General features: G+C 38.1%; 1 pseudogene; it reads left to right on the top strand.

The window, feature by feature from the left end:
- The first annotated feature begins 740 nt into the window (after positions 1 to 740).
- On the top strand, positions 741 to 1,877 carry LOC150037977 (uncharacterized; annotated as a pseudogene).
- Positions 1,878 to 14,987: the final 13,110 nt, after the last annotated feature.

The following is a 14,987-nucleotide window of genomic DNA, read 5'->3' as shown; positions in this document are numbered from 1 at the left end:
GTGGGCATACTTAACTACAATAGGATAGGACTCAGTCTCTTATATGTTACATGTATTTATGTGACATATGTGGGTATCTAGAGGACATAGATGCCTAGCCTGACCCCAGTGGTGGGGTTACTTACCGAGTATTTTATACTCATTCTTTCTTATGTTGATGTTTCAGGTAAGGGTAGAGATGCACCAGCGATGGCGCAGCAGAATTCATGATCGAGCCACTGGCACTAGTTTTTACGCTTCCACATCATGAGATTTAGAGTTCTTTTCGTGTTTCCCTTAATGTTTAGTTTTGATGTTTGAAACTTATTATTAATAATTGTTTTTCATATGCACTTATTAACATTTATGATTTATGGATACCCTAGTATTGTTTTTAACAATTGCATTTAATAAATGTCTTTTGAACTTCTCTTGTTTTTAATTAGCGTTTATTTCAAATAACTGAGTATCGTTTTAAATTCTTTGCATGCATTTATTTTAGTAATGGCCTTACCTAGGTCCTAGGGGGGTCGGGTCATTACAGTTGGTATCAGAGTCCATGTTTTGGGTTCTGTAGACTGACTTACTATGTAAGTCTAGGTAGTCCCTATGGCCAGTAACGAATTCCTCGTCATCGCCAGGTACGTTCTACTAACGAAAGTTTCCATGTGTATATGAGGACAGTGATGTAGTGTTTTAAACACATGATGTCTGAGAGAGACCCAGAAATAGTTAGCTAACGTACGAATTTATGACAGGACATGGCACCTAGACATAGAACAAGGAAAACAGTTAGAGAAGAAATACCAGTAGAGAGAGAGGGGAGTAATCAAACTGCTCCGACGACACCAATTTTGCCTACGGCTCAAGTGGATGAAAAGGCAATGGAAGCCCGAATTAGTGAAGCTATTGCAACTGTTCTGATGGGGAAGCTGCAGGAACTGATCCGTAGCACGATGGCAGGACAACCTACCCAGACTTAGGCTCAGGAGGAACTAGTGCCACCCGAGCCGTTACGACAGACCCATCCGCAGGACAAGGATACACAGAGCTTGTCTCTCGAGGCCAAACATTTAAGGGATTTCCGGAAGTATGACCCTCGCCCCTTTGATGGATCGTTGGGAGACCCCACCAAGACAGAACTGTGGTTGTCATCCATTGAGACAATTTTCCGTTTTATGAGGTGCCTCGAAGAGCACAAACTACAATGCGCAGTCTTCATGCTGACTGGTAACGCGACAATCTGGTGGCGTTCGGCAGAAAAGATGATCGATATTGGAGGTGACCTTGCAACTTGGGAACAGTTCAAGGAACGTTTTTATGAGAAGTACTTTTCGGCCAATACCCGATACAATAAGCAGGCAGAATTCTTAAACCTAAAGTAGGGTGTTATGTCAGTGGAGGAGTACGAGCAAGAATTCGATAAGCTGTCTCAGTTTGCTCCTGAGCTAGTGGCCACCGAGGCAGTGAGGACCGAGAGATTTATCCAGGGCCTGAGGAGCGGGTTGCGAGGGATAGTGCATGCCTTGGATCTCCAGACTTATACTGCGGTATTGCGAGCCGCTGTAAGGATTGATTCCGACTCCCAGGGGGGAGAGGAATACAGGAGGTCACTTGGGATTGGGACCTCCGTAGGGCAGAAAAGAAAGGCTGAGCATAGGACTCTTGAATATCAGCAGAGGGGTCAGAACACAGTGCATGTTCCACGTCAGTGAGAACTACAAGGTACCCAGGCTAGGAATGGCAGGGAGGATAGACCGATATGCACCACATGCGGTAAGCAACACTGGGGACGTTGTTTAGCCGGCTCTGGGAATTGTTTCTGTTATAGCCAGAAGGGACATATGGCAGATAGATGCCCAAGGAGGATGCGCCTGAGCACAGGAGCCAGCCCGTAGGATCGTTCCAGGGAGGCTCGAACCGCCAGCAACAGTAGGGAAAGGTATTTTCTACTACTCGGCGTGAGGCCGAGAAGTCATGCACCATAGTGACAGGTACACTTCCCATTTTGGGACACCATGCTTTTGTTTTATTTGACTCTGGTTCTTCACACTCATTTATATCTGCTATATTTGTGAGGCACGCCATGTGAGACTCAGAACCGTTGCCATTTGCTTTGTCTATTTCCACTCCCTCGGGAGAGATCATGTTAGCTACAGAAAAGATAAAGACATGTCAGGTAGAGGTAGCCAACCACGCATTAGATGTAACCATGATAATTTTAGATATGCGTGATTTTGATGTTATATTAGGCATGGATTGGTTAGTTACTAACCATGCCAGCATAGATTGCTCTCGTAAGGAGGTTATCTTTAAGCCTCCTACAGGAGCCAGTTTTAAGTTTAAAGGGGTTGGGACCGTAGTCCTACTCAAGGTGATATCCACATTGAAGGCCAGTAGGCTATTTGACCAAGGAGCCTGGGGCTTTATGGCCAGTGTGGTAGACACCAGGGATAACGAAGTTACCTTGACTTCAGAGCCAGTAGTGAGGGATTTTCCAGATGTGTTTCTAAAAGACCTTCCTGGATTTCCCCCGTAGCGGGAGATAGATTTTGCCATTGAATTGGAGCCAGGCACAACCCCTATTTCGATGGCCCCGTACAGGATGGCCCCGACAGAGTTGAAGGAACTGAAGGTCCAATTGCAGGAGTTGTTGGACAATGGTTTCATTCACCCTAGTGTGTCACCATGGGGTGCACCTGTTTTGTTTGTGAAAAAGAAGGATGGATCGTTACGTCTGTGCATTGACTACAGAGAGTTGAACAAGGTGACCGTCAAGAACAAATATCCCCTTCCCAGGATCGATGAATTGTTTGACCAGTTACAGGGAGCTACGGTATTCTCTAAGATTGACCTCTAGTCAGGGTACCACCAGCTGAGGATAAAGGACAGTGACATATCCAAGACAGCCTTTCATTCGAGGTATGGACATTATGAGTTCATAGTGATGTCATTCGGCCTAACGAATGCACCAGCAGTGTTCATGGATCTGATGAATAGGGTGTTCAAGGAATTCCTCGACACCTTCGTGATTGTTTTTATTGATGATATTTTGATTTATTCCAAGACAGAGGCCGAGCATGGGGAGCATTTGCGGAGATTTTTAGAGACATTAAGGGCCAATAAGCTATATGCTACGTTTTCTAAATGTGAATTTTGGTTGAAGCAGGTATCCTTTCTAGGGCATGTGGTATCCAAGGAAGGTGTCTCAGTGGATCCTGCAAAGGTGGAGGCAGTTACGGGTTGGGCTCGTCCAACCACGGTCAGTGAGGTGCGCAGTTTTCTGGGGTTAGCAGGCTACTATAGACGGTTCGTGAAGGATTTCTCTCACATAACTACCCCATTAACTCAGTTGACCCAGAAGGGGGCAGCATTTGTTTGGAATGAGGCTTGTGAAAGCAGTTTCCAGGACCTCAAGCAGAGGCTGGTTTCAGCCCTAGTTCTCACAGTACCGGACGGATCAGGTGGTTTCGTCATTTTGAGGGATGTATCCAAGAAGGGGTTAGGATGCGTATTGATGCAGCAGGGTAGAGTAGTTGCTTACGCTTCACGTCAGCTGAAGAAGCACGAACAGAATTATCCCACGCATGACTTGGAGTTAGCAGCGGTGGTTTTTGCTCTCAAGATCTGGAGACATTACTTGTATGGGGAAAAGATACAGATCTTCACTGACCACAAGAGTTTGAAGTACTTTTTCACTCAGAAGAAGCTAAACATGAGGCAAAGAAGGTCGTTGGAACTAGTAAAGGATTATGACTGTGAAATTTTGTACCACCCGGGGAAAGCAAACGTAGTGGCAGATGCTTTAAGTAGAAAGGTGGCCCATTTCGCAGCTCTCATTACCGGACAGACTCACCTATACAGGGAACTAGAGAAGGCAGAGATTGCAGTAATCGTGGGGAAGGTCGCGGCACAGTTAACACAGATGTCGGTGCAACAAGCCTAAGGTAGAAGATTATTGATGCGCAGCGATACGACCCTTATTTGGAGGAGAGGGTTCGTAGAGTGGAGTCAGGCCAGGATAACGAATTCTCTGTGTTAGCAGAAGATGGCCTCCTTTATCAGGGGGCGTCTTTGCGTGCCGGTGGTTAGTGACATTAAGGAGGAGCTGTTGTCAAAGGCTCATAGTTCCCTATTCTCATTTCACCCCGACAGCACCAAGATGTACTAGGATCTGAAACGTTACTACTGGTGGAATGATATGAAAAGAGAGGTTGCGTAGTTCGTCAGTAAGTTTTTGGTGTGCCAGCAGGTGAAAGCCCCGAGGCAGAGGCCAGCAGGCTTGTTACAACCATTAAATGTACCAGAATGGAAGTGGGAGCATGTGTCTATGGACTTCATCGTGGGGTTTCCTCGAACAGTTAAAGGTTTCACTGTGATATGGGTCATTGTAGACAGGTTTACGAAGCTAGCACATTTCATACTTGGAAAGTCCACCTTTTTAATGAATAAGTGAGCACAGATATACATGAAGGAAGTGGTAAGATTGCATGGAGTACCCGTGTCCATTGTGTCGGATAGAGACCCTCGATTCATGTCTAACTTCTGGAATAGTCTCCAGGGGGCATTGGGGACCCGATTAAACTTCAGTACAGCGTTCCACCCTCAGACTGATGGGCAGATAGAGAGATTGAATCAGATACTGGAAGACATGTTGCGTGCCTGTGCCATAGAGTTTTCCGGAAGCTGGGATGCTCACTTGCACTTAATGAAGTTTGCGTACAATAACAGCTACTAGTCCATTATTGGTAGGTCACCCTTCGAGGTCCTATATGGGAAGAGTTGCAGGTCCCTTGTGTGTTGGGATGAAGTAGGAGAGAGGAGATTGTTAAGACCTGAATTGGTGCAGACCACAAATGAGGCCATACAGAAGATCAAGGCTCGTATGCAGACAGCCCAGAGCAGACAGAAGAGCTATGCTGATGTAAGACATAAGGACCTGGAATTTGAGACTGGGGTGAAAGTGTTCTTAAAGGTGGCACCCATGAAGGGTATTCTGAGGTTTGGCAGGAAAGGAAAGTTGAGTCCGAGATTCATTGGACCTTTCGAGGTCCTGGAACAAGTTGGCCCTGTAGCTTACCGTTTGGCCTTGCCCCCAGCATTGTCTTCGGTTCATAATGTCTTCCATGTTTCGATGCTAAGGAAGTATGCGGCAGACCCATCCCATATAGTTGACTACGAGCCCTTACAGTTGAATGATAACTTGAGCTATGAGAAGAAGCCCATAGAGATTCTTGCCAGAGAATTAAAGACATTGCGCCGTCGGGAAATTGCTTTTGTGAAAGTTCTATGGCAGAACCACCAGTTCAGGGAAGCCACCTGGGAGCGAGAGGATGAGATGAAGGCCCAGTACCCGGAGTTATTTCAAGGATGAACTTTCGAGGACGAAAGTTCTTTGAGGGGGGAAGAATGTAAGATCCCACACTTTTTATTTATTTATTTATTTATTAATAATGTAAAACTTTTCCCTTTTCAGTAATTGTCCTTAGTTGAAGGACATGTTTGGAATTCTGAATTTAAAGTATAAATGTGAGGATTTAAGTGTTGTCGTGGAATTTATTCAATTTTTTTTTTCAATTTGGAAAAAAGATTATGGCAGGAATTAATTATTTTTAGAAAAAGGAAAGGAATTAAATAGTATAAAGTGGGTTAAGAAAAAAATCTAATTAAAGTTATACTATTTTCCTTTTATTATTATTATTGTTGTTGTTGTTGTTATTATTATTATTTTATTACTTTTTATAAAAAGGCACCCCCCCCCCCGATTTCTTCTTCCTTGCCGCACGCCCCGCACCCAAGTCGTCGTGCACCTCCAACCGACCGCCGTTCGTCGACATCGAAGCGCCGCACGTCCGCTTTCAACCGGTTGCACCACTGCCACCAGTCGTCCAGCCGTCGACTCCCTTCATCTGCGTTGCTCGCCGTTCGTGGGTTTCGGCCGACCAGATCCCACCGGTCAGACCACGCTGCTCGCCGTCGCGCCTCCCTTCACCGCACGAGCCAAACTGCCGCCACTCCCATTTTGGACCACCGCCCTGTGCCGTTTTCGCCCAGGTCGGAGCCCAGCCACCGAATCTGCGCGTCCGTCGTCCCGCTGTCGCCCTCCGTTTGCCGTCCGCCACCACTGTCACCTTTGGGTTCGCCGGATTTGGCAGTTTTAGGTAAGCCTTTTGTGAAGTTGGGTGGAAGTTTGGGCCTTATTAAGTTTGGAATGAAGGTTAACTTATTCAAATTATTTTTGGCCTTAGTTTCGAATCGAGGAAACTTTTGGAGTGGCTGTCCAGCGGGTCAAGATCGTTCGACAAGAGTTTTAGTAAGGATTATAGTCCTTATTGTTGGTTTGTGGGCACGCTCTGATTTCTAAGCTAGGTTTGACTTAACCCTTGTATCCTTAAGGTTCCAAGTTGTCGTCCTTTGGGGAGTTAAAATATGTTGGAAGGAGATTTTGGAGTGGTTGTTAACCAAGTTCCTTGGGTAAGCTATTGGGTATTGTGGTTTTGAATCTGAGTTGTTGCAATTATTTTTTTGGATTGAAACTTAATGGTTGTATTCATATGGTAGGGTCGTTTCTTCAAGCCGCAACCACTGTTTGATTGTTTGAGTTTATCTGTGGATTTTCGATTAAGGTAAGTAATCTTATCACTGGAACCGCCCACGGGCCAGGCTCTAGTTGTATGCTAGCATGATAAGTGTATGTTATGGTAACTGTTAGCATGTTGTTTGACAATATGACTTGAATCAAAGTATATTCTGGCACAAATTTTGATTCGTTTATATACATACCTAAGTGCTTGATCGTTAGTGTGTGATAGTATGTGTTTTCATATGTCGATGTCTAACCTGCTGGCGTTGAGGCATACTTGTATGTTGTGGCCTTATGATATAAGTTATACATGGATGATGTATAATATGTTGTTAAGAATTATGGGTATGTGATGCAACCATGGTATTAAGGATTTTTATGTATGCTTTAGAACCATACAATGTTGAATCTTAGTATGTTAAGACTGTGTGAATATCCTCATTGATTAGTTAGATGCTCACCAGTTTGTGTTTCCTTCAGGATTCACCAGTTTGTGTTTCCTTCGGGATTCACCAGTTTTGTGGGCATACTTAACTACAATAGGATAGGACTCAGTCTCTTATATGTTACATGTATTTATGTGACATATGTGGGTATCTAGAGGACATAGATGCCTAGCCTGACCCCAGTGGTGGGTTACTTACCGAGTATTTTATACTCATTCTTTCTTATGTTGATGTTTCAGGTAAGGGTAGAGATGCACCAACGATGGCGCAGCAGAATTCATGATCGAGCCACTGACACTAGTTTTTACGCTTCCACATCATGAGATTTAGAGTTCTTTTCGTGTTTCCCTTAATGTTTAGTTTTGATGTTTGAAACTTATTATTAATAATTGTTTTTCATATGCACTTATTAACCTTTATGATTATTGGGTACCCTAGTATTGTTTTTAACAATTGCATTTAATAAATGTCTTTTGAACTTCTCTTGTTTTTAATTAGCGTTTATTTCAAATAATTGAGTATCGTTTTAAATTCTTTGCATGCATTTATTTTAGTAACGGCCTTACCTAGGTCCTAGGGGGGTTGGGTCGTTACAGGACGTCAAAATTGCTTTTCTAAATGACAATTTTGAGGAGACCATTTATATACAACAATCTGAAGGATTCATAACTCAAGGTTAAGAGCAAAATATTTGCAAGCTTAATCGGTTCATCTATGGATTGAAGCAAGCTTCTTAATTTTGGAATATAAGATTTGATACTGCGATCAAATCTTATGGCTTTGATCAGAATGCTGATGAATCTTGTGTATACATGAAAATCATAAACAGTTCAATAGCTTTTCTAATGTTATATGTAGACGATATCTTACTCATTGGGAATGATGTAGGTCTACTGATTGAAATTAAGAATTTGCTAGCGACCTAATATCAAATGAAAGATTTAAGAGAGACGCAGTTTATTCTGGGCATTTAGATCTTTAGAGATCGAAATAAAAAAACGCTAGCTCTTTCTCAGGCATCGTATATTGACAAAATATTTGTCAGATTTTTTATGTAGAAGTCCAAGAGAGGTTTACTCCCTTTCAGTCATGAAATTACATTGTTTAGCGAACAATGTCCTAAGATACCTTAAGAGGTTGAGGAAATGAGATGGATCCCCTATGCATCGGTTGTTGGCAGCCTGATGTATGCGATGTTATGTACTAGACCTGACATTTGCTATATCATAGGGATAGTCAGTAGATATCAGTTTAATTCAAGATTTGATTACTGGATCGCCGTTAAAAACATCCTCAAGTATCTACAGAGAACAAGGGACTACATGCTCGTGTATGGTTCGAAAGATTTGATCCTTACAAGATACACAGACTCTGATTTTTAGACTGATAAGGATTCTAAGAAATCCACATTAGGATCAATGTTCACTCTTAACGGAGGAGCAGTAGTCTGAAGAAGCACCAAGTTGGGGTGCATTACTGACCCTACCATAGAGGTTGAGTATATAGCAACTTGTGAAGCTGTGTGGCTTAGGAAATTTCTGATTGATCTGAAAGTGGTTCCAAACATATCAAAGCCCATCACCCTTTATTGTGATTATAGTGGTGCTGCGGTTAATTCCCGAAAGCCTCTGAGTCACAAGCGTGGGAAGCATATAGAGCGGAAGTATCATCTCATCCAAGAGATTGTGCATCTAGAGGACGTGATCGTCACACAGATAGCTTCGGAGCATAACGTGGTTGATCCGTTTACAAAGGCCCTCACGGTTGAGGTGCTTGAGGGTTACCTGCAGAGTATGGATCTATAAAACAGGGCACATATAGTCTAGGACAAGTGGGAGATTTTGTACTGGGCACGTTTTATGCCCTAGTTTATTGCTTTGTGTACTTGTATATTAATACGACTTGTATATTGTAAACCTCACTAATTTTAGGACAAGTGGGAGATTGTTTGGGTTGATGTCCTATATCTCGTAGGGCCCTGTAGTTTGTAGTTATATTGTACAAACATTTTATTTATTTAATAATATATGAAATGTTTTATTTGACATTTAGTAGCATTAAACTCACAAACTAATATACTAACATCCAAGGTTATATTTTGTGGCTTAAACATGTATGTAGAGACATATAGGGGGATCATGTTTAAGTGTATGTAGAGACATACAAGTGGATCATTTAGTAGCATTAAACCCATAAACTAATAAACTAACATCCAAGATTATCTTCTGTAGCTTAAGCATGTATATAGAGATATATAGGTGGATCATGTTTAAGTGTATGTAGAGACATACAGGTGGATCATTTAGTAGCATTAAACCTACAAACCAATAAACTAACATCCAAGGTTATCTTTTGTAATTTAAACATGTATGAAGGGACATACAAGTGGATCATGTTTGTATAGGTGAGAATTGTCAGATCACTGACTCAATAAGCCTACCATTTTAATGATTCGTCTGATTAGGGAGTTGGGAACCTACACAAGATGGAATGCACTCCTTCCACGAGGTCGGGGTAAGTAGATAAATTACTCCCTTAAGGACTGATTCTGGGGCTTGAACAATGTTACCCCACACCCTCTCCTGGCCGAGAGGGGTTTGATCATAGTTGGACTATGTCTTATTGTTCATTAGAGGGATCAATGGTATTTAAGGAGTTAGATGTAACTATAGGGGAAAAACGGTAATTTTGGCCCAATTGTACTTACGAGCAATTTGTGAAGGGCCATCGCCCTGTTGACTAGTTATATTCAATAGACACAGAAATATATTTGTAGTGCGAAAAGTGCAGCTGTCGGTCTTTAGTAGAGTGCTCGACAGTTAATGGATGTTGAGTAATTTAATTAAAGGGGTTTAATTAATTATTCAAGTACCATTGAAGCTTCAATCTACAGATCCATGAGGTCCCCTCTGTAGCTCAATAGGAATTAAATGAGAATCAATTTTGGATTAATTTGAATTGTTCAAATTAATTGAGGGAATTAATTATATGTGATGTAATTAATTTAATTTAATTATATATGACATAATTACTATAATATATTTTATACATTATAAAATAAAGTTTATCTAAGAGGAAATAAACTTGAATATGATTCAAATATTAAGTATGTGAATTGGATTCATATAATTGAATTTAATATAAATATGATATATATTAAATACCATTAATGAGAGAATTAGAACTATAGATTATATTGTATTTTATACAATATTAAACTATAGGTTAAGTGTTATATTTGATATAACATATAATTTAATATATATTATATAATAAAGTAATTATCATATAAGTACATATATTAAATTTTTTATCAAAATAATTTTATTAAATTATTTTTTATATTAATTTTTTTAAAAATAATATGGGAGCTCCTTCCTCCTTTTTTCTCTCTTAGTAGTCCATGAAAGTGGGGTGGAGTGAGATGGTGGTTAGCTTATTCTTCACGAAGTTTTTACATAAGCTCTTTGCTCTTTGCAAGAACAATTCTCCTCTCTGTTTCCCTTTCAATTTTTCCTCTCTATCAATTTCCCTCTCTACCAAAATACCAAGAGCCCACACAACTCCTTGGATTCTCATCCTAGAGAATACATGAGGTTCTGATTGGTGGTGACCAATTAAGGTTTCGAGTACGTTGCAGTACATGATTTTTTGGAGAAGATGATACATGAAGAAGATTGGATCTTCAAGAGTTAGTATTTTTTCTTAATCTCCTTTTCTCAATTTCTAAATGCATGTTGTAATTGTTGATAATGCATAATTTTTCTGTATTATTCTGTAAAATTGAATGTTCTGTAAAACTTGGAATTTATGTCCGATCCTTGCTTCTACACTAAACCTTCACCGATTCCTTCACTTCTTACACTCCATTCAGGATTTTTAACTTCACATCTAGTTGATAAATTTTCCAACCATGTTGAGCTGATGCAATTAGAAATAATCCGATTGTGTCCATCGATGCAAAAGCCTTAAAGAAATCAACCCCACAAACTTTTGCATACCCTTTCACCACATATTTGGTCTTCAACTCATTCATAAAACCATCGGGATTCAATTTCTTGAAAATCCATTCGACTTCAATCACTTTCCTCTTTGTAGGCCTCTCTACCTACTCCCATGTCTTGTTCTTCTCATTCATACTCAGTTCTTCTTTCATTATCTCCATCCACTTCTGATTTATAACCTACAAGCTTCAGCACAACTACACGACATTCATACATCTCATTCAACAATGCAGTCCTTTTAATTGATGCATCATTAACTAGTTCATCCGGCTCAAGAAAGACATCTTGTTGTTTCGCCTCCACATCTTTTGTCTAGTTCCACTCCCCATCCTCCAAGAACTGAGCATCCCTGCTAATCACCGAGTTTTAGAACTGAAATATATACATTAAAATACCATTTTGGTATTTGCATTTTATGATTTATTCATTTTTAGTCTCCATACTTTCAAATGTCCAATTTAGTTCCTGATACTTTCAATAAATCTTAAATTTGATATCTCAAAGTTAGTTTTTATGGAAATTAGTTAAGTAATAATGATAATTTTCAGGCACGAACATATCACATATGTGAATATATTTTTAAATTCGTAGTGAATATGCTAATAGATAGTAAAATAGGGTTTTGAAAAGTCAACAACAAACTAGTTTCGGTTGACTAATTTAAAATTTATTGAAAGTACACACAAGAACTAAAGTACGAGGACCAAAATGAAATGTTAACCAAATAAATATCAATCTTGGAAGTATTAGATAAAAGAAAAATTATTTTAAATGACAAAACCATTGAAAATATTTTCAAATATAACAAATTATCACAGTCTATCTGCAATAGACCGCGATAAATTTCTATCTGTGTCTATCATGACACAAATAGATACAGATAATAGTCTATCGTAAATATTTACTATCTCAAATAAATATTTTGATTCATTTTGTTATATTTAAAAACAACCGAAAATAAAACCCTTCTAAGTTTATCCATAAAATTAAAACAAGTGAACGAATCTACCTATGGAAGTGGAGATTCCCTTGGGATTAAAATAATAATGTTAGAATAATAGGCTTTACTTGGATATTTAATTTGATAAGCAAATTATTGTTTTCTTTAGATTGATATTAATGTTGAGCATTAATTATTTTAATCATCACATTATGCTAGGTGTGTGTTGGGGGACAATGCTACCTGCCAAACCGTCCATAGTGCCTTATCAAATAAAAATCTAATAAAATTTCATAGGATACCTTTACTTTTAAAATAATTTTTGTAAAAAAAAACCACAAAACTGTAATTTAATTTTTTATATAAAGGTAATATAAATAATATATAACTTTTTAAAAAAGAAAACCTATTAATCACCCATTGACTTCGTAATATTAACCATTTCACTTTCACAACTTTGTCTAGCAATGATTCATTCTTTTAGATATTGATTGGCATAGTTTATAGTAAATTACTAATTAACTCGTGTTATAATTTTTTCTTTTTTTTTTTTTTTTTATCACACTAAGCTTTCTTCTTAGGGTCTTAGAGCTTAGAGAATTGGATTTTTCAATTAGCTTGCTTGCCTAAAATTATTTAGTAACCTTAACATGAAAATGAAGTCTTTTTTTTTTTTGGTCAAAAAGGAAAAAGAAATGTCATGAATAAGACATTAAATTGATGGTTTTAATGTCAATAATCTATAAAACACAAAATAATGTGTCATTTGTTTTCTATTTCGATTCGAAGGGGCTTTGCTTCATCAGATTACGGTGGAATTTGACTGTTCTGATCTCATCTCTGCTTTATTGAATTGTGGCCTTGAGCTGTGTTCGTGACTTCTTTCTGTTGGTGTCTGCGTTCGACTAACGACGTGGCTCACCGTCTTGCTAGAGCTGCTATTTTGTTGTTAACTCCCCCTCTTCAGGCTTTGAAGAGGCTGGGAGGGATGTCTTTGTTGGTTTTCCTCCACTTTTTATGAGGAGGTTGTTTGACTATTTTGTTTCTGTTGGTTGCCTTTTTCTCCTAAAAAAAAAACCATCAAACATAAAATAAACTATTCTAGACAAAAGTCCATAAACAAACAATATGACACAACAATAAAACTTAAGGACCTTAATTGTAGTTTAACTTGAAGATATAAATCATATGTCAAGTAGATGTAAACTATATAAATACAATATTTAGGTTCATCTAGGTTGCACTTATTTTTTTTTGCAGTTCACCTCAATCATAAGAAAAAAAAAACTAAAAAAAAAAAAAAAAGAAAAAGAAACCTTAGTTTGAATCAATTATAAAAAAAAAATTATGCAGTACAAGATGCGTGTTATTTGTCTAAGAAAAACAAAACAAAGTGAAGCTGTTGTGCTACTAATTAAGGAGTTTAAAATAATGCTGAAAATTCATCTAGCTACTAAAAAATATTTAAATCCAACCAAATATTGTTATGATTAGAAGATTACCACTTAACATAGCTCAATGAATAAATTTTCAAGTATCATCTCAAAGATTAATGGTTAATTAATAATACCACGTAATAAATATAGATATAAACTTCAAAGTGACTCAACTAAATTAATAATTTAACCAAAATAATATAAAATGTAAGATATGTTTTCTTAAATCACCAATTGACCCAAAGACTTAAGTTAGTGGGTAAAGACAAATTTAATTATATCATATAATGCTCCACTAAGTGGTGGACTTGAAATATGAAGAAATGTCAAACAAGTGAAAATAGTATTAATTGGGGAGGAAACAACGTTGGATTTGAACATTGGACCACCCTAAATTATATACTCAATACCATCTTAGATCACAAATTGATCCAAAAACTTAATCTAATAGGTAAAGGAAAATTTAGTTACATCATCTAACAATTTTTAACCTAAAAGCCAAAATTTACCCACAATATAGTATTTTTTAAAGAGAGAGAGAGAGAGAGAGAGAAAGGAAAGGAAAAAAAGACCAATAATATCCTCTAATTGAAAAGGAAAATTCAAAAACTATGGTACCACATTTCAAAATATGACATAAAGCAAACATGTGCCTTTGTTTTCCCTCCTTTCACTATATAACAAATCCCCTTTCATATTAAACCCTCTCTCCCTTCTCCTTCTCCTTTTTCTTCTTAGAGTTCAAAAACAACCAAAACTCTCAATTTCCTCAAATGGGTTTCTCCATAGCCTTCTAGTAGTAACAAATCTTACAAAAAGAAAGCATTTTTCAAAGGAAAAAAAAGGCCCTATAATATGGCTTCTAAAGGAGGAGGAGCAAGAAGAAGAGCAAGAAAAACAACAACAACAACAAGAACCCAATTGAAGATCAAGAAGAAGATCAAGAAGATCAAGAAAATCAAGTTAGAAGAAGAAGAAGAAGAAGACATTGAAAAAGGTTGTTCAAGCTCCTCCACAGCCATTTTTGAAGAACAAACAGTTTCAAGCTCTGATTTTGAAGAGTGTTGTACACCAAAAGCAGAGAGATTCAAAATCCCAGAAATCAAAATTTGTCCACCAGCTCCAAAAAAGCAAAGGCTTTTCTCAAATTGTTCTTTACAAAGACCTTCTCCAATTGCTTTCTTTGCTTCACCAGATATAGAGCTTTTCTTCTTCTTCTCATCACAATCATGACATTATATTAGCAGAGTAATTTTTTCTTTTCTAAAAAATTAGCTTCTGGGTTTCACCTCTCTCTCTCTCTCTTAATTATTATGGAGACTTTCTAGTGGGGAAAGTTAATTTCCATAACTAATCAAATTCATAGACAACAAAAAAAAAAAAAAAAAAGAGGGGGAAATGTTGTTGATAAGAATTTACAAAGTAGGGTATTTTGTTAGAAACAGAGAAGTTTTAGTTTTTTAGTTCTTTTGGGTTTTTCTTTTTTCTTTTTTCTTTGTCTAATTTGATATGAATGACCAGAAAAATTCAGCTTTTAATTTTACCAAGGGGCTGGTTTTGTATATGTAATTTGCATGGCTATAGCTATGAGGAATAGCA

The sequence above is a fragment of the Benincasa hispida genome, chromosome 2 (assembly GCF_027475165.1).
Source record: "Benincasa hispida cultivar pf3 chromosome 2, pf3_genome.v1.1, whole genome shotgun sequence".
Lineage (NCBI taxonomy): Eukaryota > Viridiplantae > Streptophyta > Magnoliopsida > Cucurbitales > Cucurbitaceae > Benincasa > Benincasa hispida.
The sequence above is the reverse complement of the archived record's forward strand: the minus strand, read 5'-3'. Positions and strand labels throughout refer to the sequence as shown.